This window comes from Hermetia illucens, chromosome 2 (genome assembly GCF_905115235.1).
Source record: "Hermetia illucens chromosome 2, iHerIll2.2.curated.20191125, whole genome shotgun sequence".
NCBI lineage: Eukaryota > Metazoa > Arthropoda > Insecta > Diptera > Stratiomyidae > Hermetia > Hermetia illucens.
In genome coordinates this window covers 182,915,102-182,930,692 of record NC_051850.1, presented here as the reverse complement: position 1 = coordinate 182,930,692, position 15,591 = coordinate 182,915,102, and the positions used below count along the sequence as shown (strand labels likewise).

Sequence of the window (15,591 nt, the reverse complement as noted above, 5' to 3'; positions counted from 1 at the left end):
AACCACCCTAAGGTTACATCACGCGGCGGTGTCAGCTCGCTCTAGCTTTGTCACCTTTCTTCTACACGCGGCACACGTGACCGCGCTTTTCTCCTTTCCTCTGCCTTTCGCAATTTATCTTGAATAGATGCGATCATGGAGTTGACCGCATCCCAATTTTCTTGATGTGCTAACATTTTCGGCACCAGATTTTCTGATACCAGCACCTCTCCTAGAGTCTCCTCTAGATTCCTCCTTTCTTCCACAAATCTCGGGCAGTGGAAGAATACATGCTCTGGGTCCTCTGGGACTTCATCACAATTTGGACAGTCGGGTGAGGTCTCCAATTTAAACCTGTGAAGGTATTGGAGATATCCTCCATGTCCCGTGAGAAACTGGGTGAGATTATAATTAATCTCACCGTGTCGACTCTCCAACCACTCCTTGATGGCAGGAATGAGCCTGTGAGTCCACCGACCCTTTCCCAAGCGTTCCCATCGCTCTTGCCATCTATTTATGGATCTCTCCCTCTCACTGTTTTTCGTCTGCAATAAGGGAGAGGTTGGCTTCGCATTGTATATATTCGCCATCTCATCTACCAAGATGTCAATCGGCATCATTCCAGAGATGACGAATGCTGCATCATATGAGACAGTCCTGAAGGCAGAGCATACCCTCAAGGCTGTCCTCCTGTATACTGCAGTCAGTTTGTTAGTGTTAACTGACATTTGCAGTGCCTCCCTCCAAACTGGGGTCGCATAGAGCATGATTGAGGTCACCACCCTGGCTATAAGCAACCTAGAGGTATGCCGTGGCCCTCCCACGTTCGGCATCATCCTCGCCAGGGCCATACTAGCAGTGGACAATCTATCGCAAACATACTCCACGTGTTGCTTATAACTGAGCTTCCTGTCTATCACCACCCCCAAGTATTTGATGGTCGGCTTGGAAGTGATGATATGATTCCCGATTCTTATACAGGCATAGTTTCTCTTCCGGCGCTTCGTGATGAGGACCGCTTCTGTTTTTTCCTCCGCCAGTGTTGGACCTGAGCTCTTTAGCAAACTTTGCAATGTCATCAGCGTAACCCACCACTCTGGCTTCCTCCGGAAGGAGAAGATTAAGTACATCGTTGTACATGATGTTCCACAGTAGTGGGCCCAATACGGAGCCCTGCGGGACACCCGCGGAAACGACGTACTCCTGCGGTCCGTCATCAGTGTCGTACCAGAGCCTCCTTTCAGTTAAATAACTATCGACAATTTTGGCGAGATAGGCGGGAATACCAACCTTCGCTAGGGATTTCCAAATTAGATTCCAATTGGCCGAATTGAATGCATTTTTCACATCCAGGGTTACTACCACGCAATATTTGCTGGTACCACCCTTTTCGTGGATTGCATCTTCGGCCAAGCCAGGAACCAATTTGATGGCATCAATGGTTGATCTGGCTTTACGGAACCCATACTGCCGATCTGAAAGGCCGCCTTGGCTCTCAACTACCGGGAGTAATCTATTATAGATTACCCGCTCTAACAATTTCCCCACCGTGTCCAAAAGACATATGGGTCGGTATGAGGATCGTTCACCTGGAGGTTTACCAGGCACCAACTTATGCCGCTTCCATACCGCTGGAAATATTCCCTCGGACATGCACGCTTCGAACAACGCAGCGAACATGTCCGGCCTGGATTTCACGACAAGCTTAAGGGCCTTATTCGGTACTCCGTCCAGACCCAGTGCTTTATTGTCTCCTATTCTACCGCAGATCTCTAGCAGCTCGTCTCTGGTAACTGGCGGGATTGCCGTCACATTCAGAGGTGGTTGGAATGTGTTGGTGCTCTCCTCTTGCTGGGGGAATAACCCCTGGATGATTTTCAGCAAGAGGGTGGGGCACGTGATCTGCGGAGAGGAACGGCCTCTGAATCGTCGCATCACGATTCTATAAGCACTCCCCCACGGGTTTATGTCCGCTTCTGAGCAGAGCTCCTTAAAGCATTTCCTCTTGCTTCGCTGGATGACGAGCTTGAGGGTTTTGCGGGCTGCTTTATAGGCGCACTCTTTTTGCCCCTGATCGACTCTACCTACCGCTCTCTGAGCCGCTCTTCTGGCTCGGTGGCAGGCTGATCGAAGGCCGGTCAGTTCATCATTCCACCAGTAGTTTGGTCTCCTACGGGGGAATGAGCACCTCTTAGGCATGGACGCGTCACATGTTTTGGTGATGCATTGAGCTAGATGGACGGCTTTTTCCGTAGAGGTGCCTGCCTTATCAGGTTAATCTAACCACACCTCTATGAAGGTCTGCTCATCCAAAGATTTTGCAGACCAGCCTGACATCTTTTTCGGTTTCGGGCATGATAGCTCTTTGCCTTGTGGCTCGACACATGTCTCAAAGAAGATTGCCTGGTGATCGCTGTGGGTGTAGCGTTCGCTGACACACCAGGACATACCATGTGCCAGCGCAGGACTGACAAAGGTCAGGTCTACAACCGAGCCTGACCCCCCTTTCTGAAAGGTATTTACAGCACCTTCGTTAGCCAAGACCATTTCCACCTGTGCAAAAGCACAGCGCAACTTCCATCTCAGATTCGAACGTGGTCTGATCAGGTAAATCCAGAGCGCCCCTGCAATGATTGAGGTTTATTTGAATAAACCTCATTTTCTCATTGCAGTGAGCGCCTTCCTAAATTCCGGACATTTGCCATTTCCGGCAATGTGCCGGTTATCCTGTCCCTCTTTTGCTTCGCACAATAGGAATTTGGGGTGCCTATTGCACTCTCTGGCAATATGGCCTTTCTCCCCACACCTTCTGCATCGATTGGACCGATCAATGCTGCTGGTGCATGCCTTCGCGAAGTGCCCAAACATGAGGCATTTAAGGCACCTCTTTAGTGGAGTTTGTTCTCTTAAACGGCAGACAACCCATCCAATCCAAACCTTTCCGGTAGCTAACAACATCTGCCGACTAAGCTACCACCTAGGCAAACTAGGGATGTCTACGGACGGGCGGTCCGAACTCTGTCCTAGAGTACGAAGCATTCAGAAATAAGTGAACATTTTTAGATTTCTATATTTAGAGCAAAGAGGTATTCTCCCAAATTACCAAGGACGAAAAACAATTTGTCAACCCCCCCTTCCAACACAAACCAAATTCGTTATTCATAATTCCAAAGGTAAATAAACAATTTCCGAATGTCGATAAATTCAGAACCTCCTCCGTGCATCTGTATGAATCATTACAGAGATATATCGAGGACTATTCAAAGTTAAAAATACCCAGACAACTTCCAAAGAAAACTTCCCTCCATTTCATTTGCCGGCTTAACTCAAGTTAGTCAACTATCGACACCTTTTGTTTTAATTTAATTGAGGAATAAAAAAATGGCTTAACATTCCCACCAACTTCTGGAGTAGAATTAATGTTTTATCGATGCTTCCACAGCATCCGCTATCCAGGACAGCATTCAATTCAACCGAAACCTTTTCCACTCTGGCGCTCCTCCAGTCATCCCTTACGTATCGGTTGTGTGTGTGTCGCATGCTTCCGACTTGAAGAATTCTAATCGTATTATATAATGACTAATTCCACCAATTGAGTTGCCATTAAATTCGAAAACTTCTGCTCTGAACTTAGTCCTGACGCGAAGGATGCTGAATGAAGCCACGCTTCTGCTCACACCGGACTGGTGACGGTGATGGCGATAAGCAGAATTTCGTCGTCCATCGACTCTATTCTATTAACAAGGAGGCGATGCTTGACGATGCCACAAAAGAGAACAGTTAATTGTGTGCCACTGGGAATAATGCTAGTCTAATGTCAGGCAACGAGCCATGCCTCAGATGGAAAAGGATTTCCAGCTAGACTGGGAACAGAGTCGCCCAATCAAAGCTTCTGGCGAATCCCAATAGAATTTGAATGGAATTGAGATCTGAGGCGAATTGAATGAATGACGATGGCGTCGGAATATCCACACAATCATTAATAATTCAATCTCATTTGTGTTTCATTTTTGACTTCCAATGGAAGATTGTGGAGTGGTTTGGCATGATAAGTTCTGGATGTTCCTGGAAACGCTGCCTATGACCTTTCGTTTTCTTCTGAATAAAAAAATTCTTTCGCAATTAGGGGGTGAATATGTATGCGAAGTGTGATTCTTGCCCAAGGAAGACCAACTGCAATCGAAAGGACTACACCCTGGCTGGCTATCAGCTCTGCGGAATCTCTTCTCTCCTTTTTTGCTTTTAGGGAAATCCCCGATTTAAATTTCCACCCCCACCCACATTACCATCGCATTATTCAATACTTAAGCAAAACTTGAGATAGAAAACAAAAAAGTGTGAAGGACCTTGCTATCAATCGTTTTTGCACGCCACCACCTCGATCATCTTGAACTTCAGACCATAAATATGTACCCAAAGAAAAGTTAGAAACTTTCCCGCCAAGCGAAAGAAATTGGTAAAGGCCATTCCGAAAGTTATATTCAACTTTGTTAGTCCCGGACTTCGTTATCCCTGCAACTCCCAGTAAGGGTACAAACCATTTAATGTACTCATTTCTATTTAAAATAGGGATAACAAGGAGAACTCTGCGACGCTATACAAAATGTCTCCCATAGGCTTCATCTCTCCCATTCAAAGGACTCCTTCCTATTTCCTTATTTCCACACCAGCAGAACTAGGACACTTGCAAAGACAGCTTTTTGTGTGTCATTATAGTTTGCAAGTTGGAATAAATAATGAAGAAAAGAGAATTATTCCTGGGATATGCAAGCGAGGAAGAATGGCAATGGATGGATGGCATTACCGCTCCTACCGTTGCCCATTATTGTGTGCTTCCACAGTGAATGCTGCTGCATTTCTCCTATTGCAATCCAGACTTGTGTATATACGTGCGTCTATACAATGCTGCTTTTCGTCCTTTTTCTCATCGCTGCACCATGTCAGACCCGTAATTTCTGTATGGCACTAATTTTTCTGCTTTTGCAAGAGTTGCTTCCTACTGCCGTTAACCCTTGGCAAGTCAGTCGGGCTCGATGGCACAGTTAGCCACCGGATCTGATGCTTCTCGGAACTTATGTACAGGACCAAGTACCTACATACTTGGGCTGCTGTTGCTTCTAGCCTTGCTTTTAATGTGCGCGCATGAATGATGATGATAACACAGAAACTGCCCAATTCGGAAAATAATGAAAGCAGTCGGGATTTTCATCCATCAAGCCAACATGCCATGAAATCGTCCGACTTTTCTATTTTTTTCCTGTGACGGGGACGTGGAGCGTGCATGGGCTTTAAGTCCTTCGTTGCAGGACTGCAGTCTGCGGCTTAAAGGTATATGGCAAGTTTTAACGAGCTGACGAACAATACCAAGATGTCCAGCATGAGATGTGCCTAGGAAGCAATCAAACGAAATCGCATGAAGCCTGTGAATATTTTATCACTTAACCACTTCATTAAAAATTAATCCAACTAGATTGAAATAGCTCCTGCTCTAACTCTGTTCGAGGTTCTCCATTTTTAATCCTTTTTCTGAAAGTTTAAATTGTACACTGGCGGCCTGGTCTGATTATGCTTCAGGTTAAAGTTGCATAACTCGGAAAGACTTCACACGACCTCCTCGTGGTGGCCGCGGGAAACCGTCTCCGGATCGGCCAAGAGTGTGTAGGCCCGGGCTGGGAGTAGGCTCATCCAACTGACAAGGATCTGCTTATCTGCTGGTCATGTGTTAGAGGCAAATAGATCGGGCGGGGGGATGGACCGAAGCAACAGGTCGGTGATCGTCCTCCCTGCACCGTAGAAGGTCATAATAGGACCCCAAGCCAAGGTGGAACAGTATACGCATATCTGAACTCTGAATACCTTGAGCACCTTCAGTATCAAATAAGACCCTTACCCTGGTGGCCGGGCTAGCCACGGTGGACATTCTTCCTGGACTATTCGTGGGACCAAGACATGGTCTCAATTGTAAAAATAAAACAACCGACGATAGAAGAAAAGGGGGTCATGCCAGGCGCAGGGACCTCCCGGAACGTGACGGCAGACGGACTAGTGATTTCCAACCTGAAATCCACTGCCGTCAAATTGGGTGTAGTGAGTACCAAATATAGTACTCCTAACCCGAAACGCTCGACGTTGGGGGATCCCTCAAAAGTCAAACCCGCCAAGAACGTCGGTCGCCGGAAACCTACTAAGACGCGAAGGTCCACTGGTGTCCTACTCAAGAGCCAGTACCAGAAGGCCATGCATATTCTCAGCAAGATTGCTAAGAATAAGCCGGCTGGTACTGTCGACGAGCGGGATGAAAAAGACCTCACTAAATACCAGGCGATTTTTAAGGAATACGATAGTAAACGCCTGGCAGACGACAGAAGGCGAAGCCCAACGATCTCAAATGCAATCGATCTCAAGGCGAGGTCGAGCAAGATCACAAGCGGAGCAGAGTAGGCAAGAGCTCAGACGCTAAGCAACATCTGAAGAAAAGTACCCAGCAGCAGTCAGCCGACGGCCCACGAACTGTGAAACCCTTCAGCGACGCCCAGGAGCCACTTACATGTGGCGCTGGCGGATAGTAATCCCGCTAGCGGCAAAATAGCGCTGGAGTTGTGGACCAGTGTTGAGGCCAGGCTGTCGGAGATGGTCTTTGAGCATCTCCGAGACACCGAAAGCAAACACACGAGATTCATCCCCTGCTTTGATTCCTCTTAGGTGGTCCGTGGATTCCACGTTACAGGTTGCGAAGACCAATTCTCTAGCGACTTTCAGCGACGCCTAGGAAGGCGTAAAGCTCCATTTCATCCCTTACGACGAGGTTCCCAGGCAACCGATCGCTCGCATCTGGTTGCCGAAAATCCGCATGAATAAGGACAAGCTCGTCCAATCCCTGCGCCTTCAAAACATCAGGACTCCCATGGACGACTGGGTTGCTATCAAGGACGAGGAACCCTAGACAAACAACCAACCTCTTCTACTCCCTATAAACGAAGAGTGGCTGGAGGTACTGGAAAAAGTCGTCAATAAAGTGCGGTTTGGAGTCAGGAACGCAAAGGTAAAAGTGTTCCGCTCTGCAAAACCGGACGACGACCTAGATTCAATCGACACCGCCAACGAGCAGTTGGAGGAGATGACGATCGACGGTCTGACGGAGACTGACGAACCCCACAAGCATGCAGATCATGCTGAGGGTAACGCAGATAATTCTGCAGCACTCGAGATGCGCCTGGGCTAATCTCCCTGTCTTTCTCCTAGAGGAAGACATCGACATCGCACTAATACAGGAACCCTGGGTCGGAGGCGACCGAACCATCAAAGGGCTCCAAAGTGAATATTTTAATTTATTCCACAGCACAGGGGACGCTGATCAGGACAGACCTAGAGCAAGTATTCTCGCAAGGAAGAGGCTGTACGCTTTTCTGTGTCCGAACCTGAGTTCCAGCAACTGAGTCGTGGTCAAGCTGGAGCAGGGGGGGGGGCAGAGAACGTGTATATTTCCTCGGCTTATATGGCTCACGACCAATCAGCTCTGCCAGAAGAACTACAATATCTGACGAATACCATAGCATCAAAGAAGGCCAACCTGTTGATAGGCTGCGACGCCAATGCAAGGCATACGCTTTGGGGCAGCTCGGAAATCAACGAGAGAGGTGAGTCATTCTTTTATTTTGTTATTAACTGGATCGACTAGAAAAAGTTTGGTCAAGTAATTAAGAACAAACTCTTCGGTGCGCAAATTGGTAAGCTTGGCACGCCAGTCGCACTGGAGTCAAAGGTCGGGGCTCTGGAAAAGGCATTCGATATCGCCTTCAAAGTTTCGTGCCCTACTAAATACAGCAAAAACATCCTGCCACCGTGGTGGAATGAAAATCTCTCCAGTTTCAGGAAGCTGACCAGAGAAATCTTCAATATCTGCTACAGGCATAAATATTGGCAGTCATACAAGGATTGCCTGAAGAAGTACAAGTCGGCCGTCAGGATCGCCAAGAGGCGGTCTTGGTTGCACTATTGTCAGAATATCGAAATCACCAGTGAATCCGCGAGGCTCAGTAAGATTCTGTCCAAGGAACATAAGAGCGCATCCTTTCTTAAAAAGTCGGAAGGCTCCTAGACGGAATCTCCTCGGAGCTGCTGGTTCAATCGCACTTTCCCGCCAGTAAGGACTGTGAGTCAGAACCTTGCTTGGAAGATTTGCGGCCACCACAGCTGTGCGAGACTATCAAATCGGTAATTACCGAGGATAAGATCAGCTGGGCTATAAACAGCTTCTCCGCATATAAATCTCCAGGCCCAGATGGCATAATGCCAGTCGTACTACAAAAGCAGCAGGAAAGGGTTGTGGCGTGGCTTGTTGAGATTTACCGGAGTTTCAACTCTCTAGGATATGCACCACAGTCCTGGAGACGCGGACAAGTGATTTTCATACCGAAAGCGGGCAGGCGCGGTCATGGGTCTACGAAGGGTTGAAAGTCCTTCGTCAGCCTGACCTCTTTCGGACTGAAGATCCTAGAGCGCGTCATCCACTTAAGGACGATTATGGAAATAACGCCTTTCTCCAAGTCCCAACAGATCTACATCAAAAGCTAATGCCCAGAAACTGCTCTCCACGTGGTAATTGGGACCATTGATCGATCACTGCCCTACAAGCAGTATACCCTAGCTGCCTTTTTAGATATATTTCCGAAAGCCAATGAAGGCGAGGACGAAGTCTGTCGACATCCCCTCTATCCGGCCTTCAGACCGGAGGGCACGGATCTCCAAATCTATCCAAAAGAGAACGATAGAAATGAGAAACTCTACCCGGAGTAGAACTTACTTGCTCAAAAGTACCGAGGGGTGCAGATATCCTCGAGGTTAGCCCTGAAGAATCAATGACGCCTGAGGAAATAGAGAGTAGCTCATCTTTCTGAAAATGGCGATAAGTTCCACAAATTCCTGAAGGCAAAACCAACACCGAAGCAGGGCAAAATAGTTCAAAAATCTACTTTGTTGATGGTAAGGATGTGTAGAAAAGCTGTGCGAAACCACCGACTTAAGATGTGAATTAGAGGAGGCAGAGAGGGGGTCAAAATGAAGAAGGTAGTGGTCTATACGCCGAGGACGTTCGGGAACCCAAAGAGTACAGATCCAAAGCAAGGAGTCGAACGCCATTCATTCCAAACAGGACAGAGGAATAAATAAACCTCACCCTCACACCGTGTAGTCAGAAGCTGGAAATATTTCTATTAGTAATGAAGCCAGAGGGTGAGGTACGAACACGAGACCAGATTCTCATCTCTACAATACGTGGTTAATGGCAGAACGAAAGCAAGGTGGTAGGCACGTCTGGTAATCTTTAGCAGATTCTTGTGAAGGAACTTAGTCAGCAATCGGGTTCTCTATTTTGGCAGAACGCAAAGCAAAACGAAAAACCATTTGCTTAAAGCGCACTTCGCGGACAGCATCTAAAATCTCATCTCAACGGAAATACTGGACTCTGGCATACAAAGTAGTATTACTAGAGCGAGTGGAAAGGGCATTTAATTCTAATTAACTGGCCTAATTTGAAGGTGATGTTTATCCCCAAAGCGGGAGAACCCATGTACGAATCCATAAAAAGCTTCCAACCGATCTAACCTTCTTTTCGATAACTGGTCTGGAAAGACTAGCAGATTGGTTACATCCCTCGGCGGTCACTTCACCTTACGTAACATGGAAGGTGCCTTTAATTATGCCTTATTCCCGGCGGGAAGACAGACTGGATTCGATCCGTTATTAATCAGTTGAATATTTCACATACCGGTCATAAAGAAGTCTATTGAGGCAAGATGTCTTGCCCACAGAGAAGGGGTTCTCTCTCCTCTGTTATGACTCCATGCAATGGCCAGCATTTCTGGACGATCTAGCCGCAATAATTAGCGGCAGCAAGTTTGCAGCACAATATGTGGCCGCTTGATTGAAACTCTGAATATAATTCACAGTTGGCGCCTTCGTAGTGAAGTAGTTATGTCCATTAGGAACGTTAAGTAGGGCAGCTATACCTACCTACCCATCTTACCAGGGGACGAAATCCAGCTGATAGAAACAGTCAACGATACATATAGACCTGATACTATTGACACGTGAAAATGTAGTCAATCGCATGATCATGCATCCAATTAGAAATTCCTCGGCAAACATCAGATGGCTTTGATGCCTGCCGAGAACATGGTTTCTAGTTTCCTCAGTCATACCCCGTAAGTCATAATCACCAATAGAAAAGAATGACCGATATGTCAGAGCCCATCTGAGATAAGCACGAGGATACGAGTGCATGGCTGAGCATTCATAGTGAAGGCAAGAGCTACCTAAATCTCTACCGAACTATGGAGTACGACACCCTTGTTGAAACTCAACACCACGTTTGAAGTCCGTAGGACACTGTTCGTCAAGCCAGTTAGTGTGAAATTGCGATGCAGTGGTTAACCGACAGAACGAAATATGCACTGGAACATCGCTAGTGAGCTGATTGACTGGCTCGTCAAGGGCATGGATCCAAAATTGTGAGGCTAAAGCCAGCTTTTTGCGAATGACCATCCACTGTCAAGTCTACTCTGCAGGGTGAAATTGAAGGGATTAATGCAGGCTCATGGAGAATTCCGCACCCCTGCCCACAGGCGAAAATCTTCCATAAAGAATTCGGGTCCACTACAGCGGCATTTTTGTTATTCCTTATGAAATGATACATGAACACCCTAGTAGCGTTTTAAACTCTGCATATACATGGTAGGAAGATACCTCAGTAAGGGTCCCTTCAAAGAAGAGTCTGCGCACTGTCTACTTCTGAAAAATGTCCTCACATTCCCGAAAGCCTGCGAACGTAGTTGGGAGGACACTGATTGGGCGATCTAAGGAACAGTACAATGGGCCTGAAAAAAGCCTTAGATTGAAATAATTAGGGTCTCCCGACATTCATTCAGTAGACGTCGATTTAGTCAACGACAACAACTCGTCACCCACTTATAAGTTGTTGGGAATTACCCACTTCGACCGGACAGGACGTTGGGAATGATTTGCTCAATGATCGCACTAGAATACATCGGACAAAACGACGTAATTTACAGTAGACTAAATGTGAATATTTGAGCATCATTCGTTACGCAGAATTCATTGTGACAACTAATCTACGAAATTGTGTTTTGGTTTGTCTATAAATGTGTGAAACAAAGTCTGTGCCGAGAGCCGGGGCCGGTCACTCAGGTTAAGATGAGGCCGAACGACAAACTCTGAGTATCAACTAATCTTGTCTAGTAAAAAGGACTCTGCCGGAATAGACCTACTTTCCCCAATAAAACATGGAATATGGTATCCAATCATGAAAAAACAAATACCATGATGACCCTTCTGTCAGCAATCCTGTCCTCGGGCTAAAGTCGGCACCACCTGTGGCGAGAAAGGGTAAGCTTCCAGACACTGAACGATCTGCAAGCAAACCACATTCAGGAAGTCTCAGAAGTAAATCGCCTTCATCTGAACCTCCGAACGAAGTACAAACCCAGGTTGTGCCAAGTTCGAAAGGAAAGGATCATCCGGGGAATTCATGGCTAAGTTCAAACTGAAGTTGCACTCTCACGATTCGAATTTACCAATCCAAATAGAAACCAAGGATGACAAACTGACAATGGTCAAGGTCTAAGCCTTATATATCGGCACCAATACATCAGGTTCCGATCGTGGATTGTACAAGCAGCTTAGAAAAGATTCTTTCTAAATATAAGGACTCCATCTTCACAAGCCATCCAGCTTTGCTTTGATTCCGTAGTTGTATACCGCAAAATGTTATGGCTAAATTGTGCTAATGAAAGTACGAACCATTGGCTCAGATAGAACAACTCCTCACCGATGGGTAGGGGGAGGGGCGAATAATCCGGAACGACATTTTCAGAACAAACTCAACTCCACTAGGCGGCGGAGCAGGAAAGGAAGCTGATAGACCAGGAACATTCGGACTTCCAACTCTATTGCAGGACTGGGACAATTTCTCGTTTCATATGCAGCTGACCGGCCTACTCAGATCATAGACGAAGGTATTTCGGAAAGGTGTCGTTGGAAGGCATTCACAATTTCACAAAAGGCTTCGAATACCCTAGGACCTCAGATTTGCAAGAAAGCCGTTGAATAGACGACTTTAAGGTGCAAGGGAGGCCTACCAAAAGCTATGAGTGTTTCAAGCTGCAACTCTCTCCATCAAACTAACCCAACCCCAGCGGTGTTAGCCTTTGCAAATAAATTTTGGATTTTTAATGCACCAGCCTCTAAAAAATTTTATTATTATAAAAAGGGGATACTTAATTCACAAAATAAAAGGACCAGGCAGGAAAAAAAAAGAGAAAAAGGTATAGAACTAAATAAAATAATTTCACGCCCAAAGTCCTGAAATATGGAAAAGTAGTGGTCTTGAGCGGCAAAGTGAACAAGGACAACTGGAAAATAGCAATACCAATTGTAACTTCCGGGTGAAGTCAAACGGACGAACTTAATTGAGCCCTGAAAGATTGTGTGTTCTAGATGGAATCCACTGTCTATTCTATTGTCAGGGTTCCAATTGGCTACATACGATAGTAATAGTCCACACGAATGGTGTGTCCACTCTTCTTAAAGAAGCTAGTCATGCAGCTTACCTGAAAATAGAAGAAAGGACAAAAATAATTAGTTATTGAAATAATCAATTCAAGGAACAATTAGACAATCAGAAAGTTGTTGCAAGTGAGGTAAAAATAACAGAAGGTTTCTGAGGGAAAATGGGAAGGGGAATCAATCTAGGCAGCTTACCAAGCTGTGGGGGTGGAGATTAAAAACCGGTTTATAGTACTTCCTGGCTAACCTGAAAAGGGGCTAATAGAAGTTATTTTGTTTGAGGATTGATGGGGCCCTAAGTCCGCATCCACTTGATTTCGAACCGGACCACTCCCTCTTTTGTTTATCCACGAACCTCTCATTCAGGACTTAGCATCCAACCTTCAAAAAGTGTTGGGCAAGGGCTGCTTGACGGTTTCTTACCAGAGGCTGCCTAATGATTAACACTGTGATGGCCCCGAAACTAGTGCATCTGTTGGCATAAAATAGACCACCATGTCTGAAGTAACTCTAATACTCTAAGCTTTCCTGAAACTGACCATGATTCCTGCATGAAGCATATACGAGGCTTTTCTTTTTCAGCAGCTGATTCAACAATAAGTTTTCAGGTTAAGATACCGTGGGCTACGCGCGCCTTAACTGTGGCCTTAAAAACAGCCACTTGTAGCTTGAGAGTATGATAACTCACTAGGGAAGAGGACAAATAGTCCAGGAAATATCGGTATAAAGAGGAATATAAATGGTTATTCGTAAATTTCAGGAAAAATTTAATCCCTTGTTTTGGTTTCGCCCAGAGAAGAAAGCTCGTTCTCAATCTGCAGTAGGCAGCCTGTTCTTTCCAAGCCTCCATGGCAAACTCCTCCTCCCGACATATCGGGTCTTTCTCCTTCTCCGATATCAAGCAGCATCCAGGTGGAGATGAAGAGGTTTATTTATTTATTAATTATAAATAATAAAGTACCCAGAGTAGATCCCGGCGGGACCCCAGAAGAGGGAGAATGGAGCAGGATGTGCAGCCGTCAAAAGAGACGCGGCAGGTTCGGTTCGAAAGATAAGAGGCAAACCATAGAGCAAGTAGTATGGAAAGGCCTAGAGACGAGAGTTTAGATAGAAGTGTCTTGTGATTTACAGTATCGAAGGCTTTAGCAAAGTCAGTGTAAATGGTGTGCACTTCTTGCCGTGAATTTAGATATTTGGTGACAAAGTTTGTAAAGTCGGGCAAGTTGGAGGCAGTGAATTTACGCTTAACACTATGTGGTGGCCAAAGTGGGTTGGCAACCAGTCGCTGATGTATCGTCCCAAGATTTTGGAACAGGAGGAGAGGAAGAAAATGAGACGGTAATTCACTGAAAACATACGATCACCACTTTTGTGAATGGTCATGGTGAAAGCCTCTTTTCATAAGCCAGGAAAATCATTCTCTTCGAAGATTTGTTGAAAATAATCGGATACGGGAAGGGAGGTGAACTGACCAGTTTAAAACAAAAAGAGGTTTGGAAGACCCCCGTAGCCAGGGCCGACATTGGTATCAAGATTGCCTTGGAAGATATTTTTCCTTTTTATTGGCTAAAAATGTCTAATCTATGCAAATACGTATTTCGGGGACCAACTGTCCCCTTCTTCAGTGTTTAGCCTTCTTTCGGGGGAAATTTTCGAGATGTGGAGACTCTCATAGGAATCTAGTCTTCTAAGGTCATTCACTTCTTTCAAAATACTGGCGTTGTCCAACGACAAATGGTGTCCCTGCTCTATTATATGTCTGGCAACCGCGGATCTTATATTTAGGTTATTCTTATTTTTAGCAGATTCGGCCTCCTTTAAGTGTTCTAACATCGTTTTGTTTGCCATACGTAAATCTTGTCGCAGTCTGGGCAGGAAATTTTAAAAATGCCGCTTTTTCCCGAAAAAGAAGGGGTAAGATCGTAAGCACTTTGGAGAAGATGGGATGTAGCAGGGAAGAAGATTAGATAAAATGGTGTAGAGTGCTTGGTCACAGGTTAATGGAAAGGATGAAAAAAACGTGACATCGAGATGATATTTACCAGCAGACCATATCAACTGAAGACACGATTAGGAAGCCTGAAGGACCCCTAGGGAGCACCTCAAGTTCCACAAGGCAACTAATTGAAGAAAGAAACTTGATCTAGGCGCTCGCTTCGGCCCAAATTAACGAACGGCGACAACTCCCTGCTATCCAATCCCCGCGGCAGGGGCTTCAGCTAAAACCACCGATAGTAGACGCGTCTTAACAGCTGCAGTCTACATCAAATGCAACTCACTACCCAAGCAACTGGGCAAAGAATTACAAATCTTGGGCAACCTCCAGTCAAAATCTAAGTACCTAACTTTTGGTGGCGACTTCAACTCGAGGCACACTTCCTGGGGCGATTTGGCAAAAACACGAAATGGGGTTACTCTCGAAAAATGGATCCACAACCAAGACCCATTAAATCAACTAGAGATGATCTTGCGGGACACATACACAAGAGCCTGAAAGTCAGTCCAAACTTTACTATTTCCTAATGTCCACAGAAGCTGCATTCACATTACAGGTGGTGCAAAACCTTACAAGGCATGTCCAATCACTTTGCAGTTGAACTCTAGCTTTCCTTCGCCTCTCAACAGCAGAAGTCCCACGCTAACTGGGATTCAAATCAGAATTAGCACCACAGCTGAACCTCAAAAAAACTCACAGTCTCGCAAAATCGAATGAACAAAGGAATCGATAAGGCCACAATCAAAGACTTCCCTCATGAGCATTCAATTAAATTGACTACCGTCTCCACCTCCAACCCATCTCTCAAATCGCCGGACCCAAAAACCTTTTTGAGCTGATTACAGCTCGCAGCTATCACAAAAACCTTAACGGTCAAAAATCAACCAGGCCGGAAGACATAGCATATATTCTCATGAAAAACCTCCGTAGGACACAAATGAAGTTCCTTCTTGCAGACTTCGACAACTGCATTAACAATGGTTATTTTCCCACCAGTTGAAAAGTAGCGAAAATAGTTACCACTAAAAAAAAGG

At 45.7% G+C, this 15,591-nt stretch overlaps 1 long non-coding RNA gene across 1 annotated transcript in view; it reads right to left on the bottom strand.

Annotated features, from left to right (window-relative positions):
• LOC119649794 overlaps positions 1-15,591 on the bottom strand; it is a 189,501-nt gene that overhangs the window by 75,184 nt on the left and 98,726 nt on the right. The window lies entirely within an intron of this gene.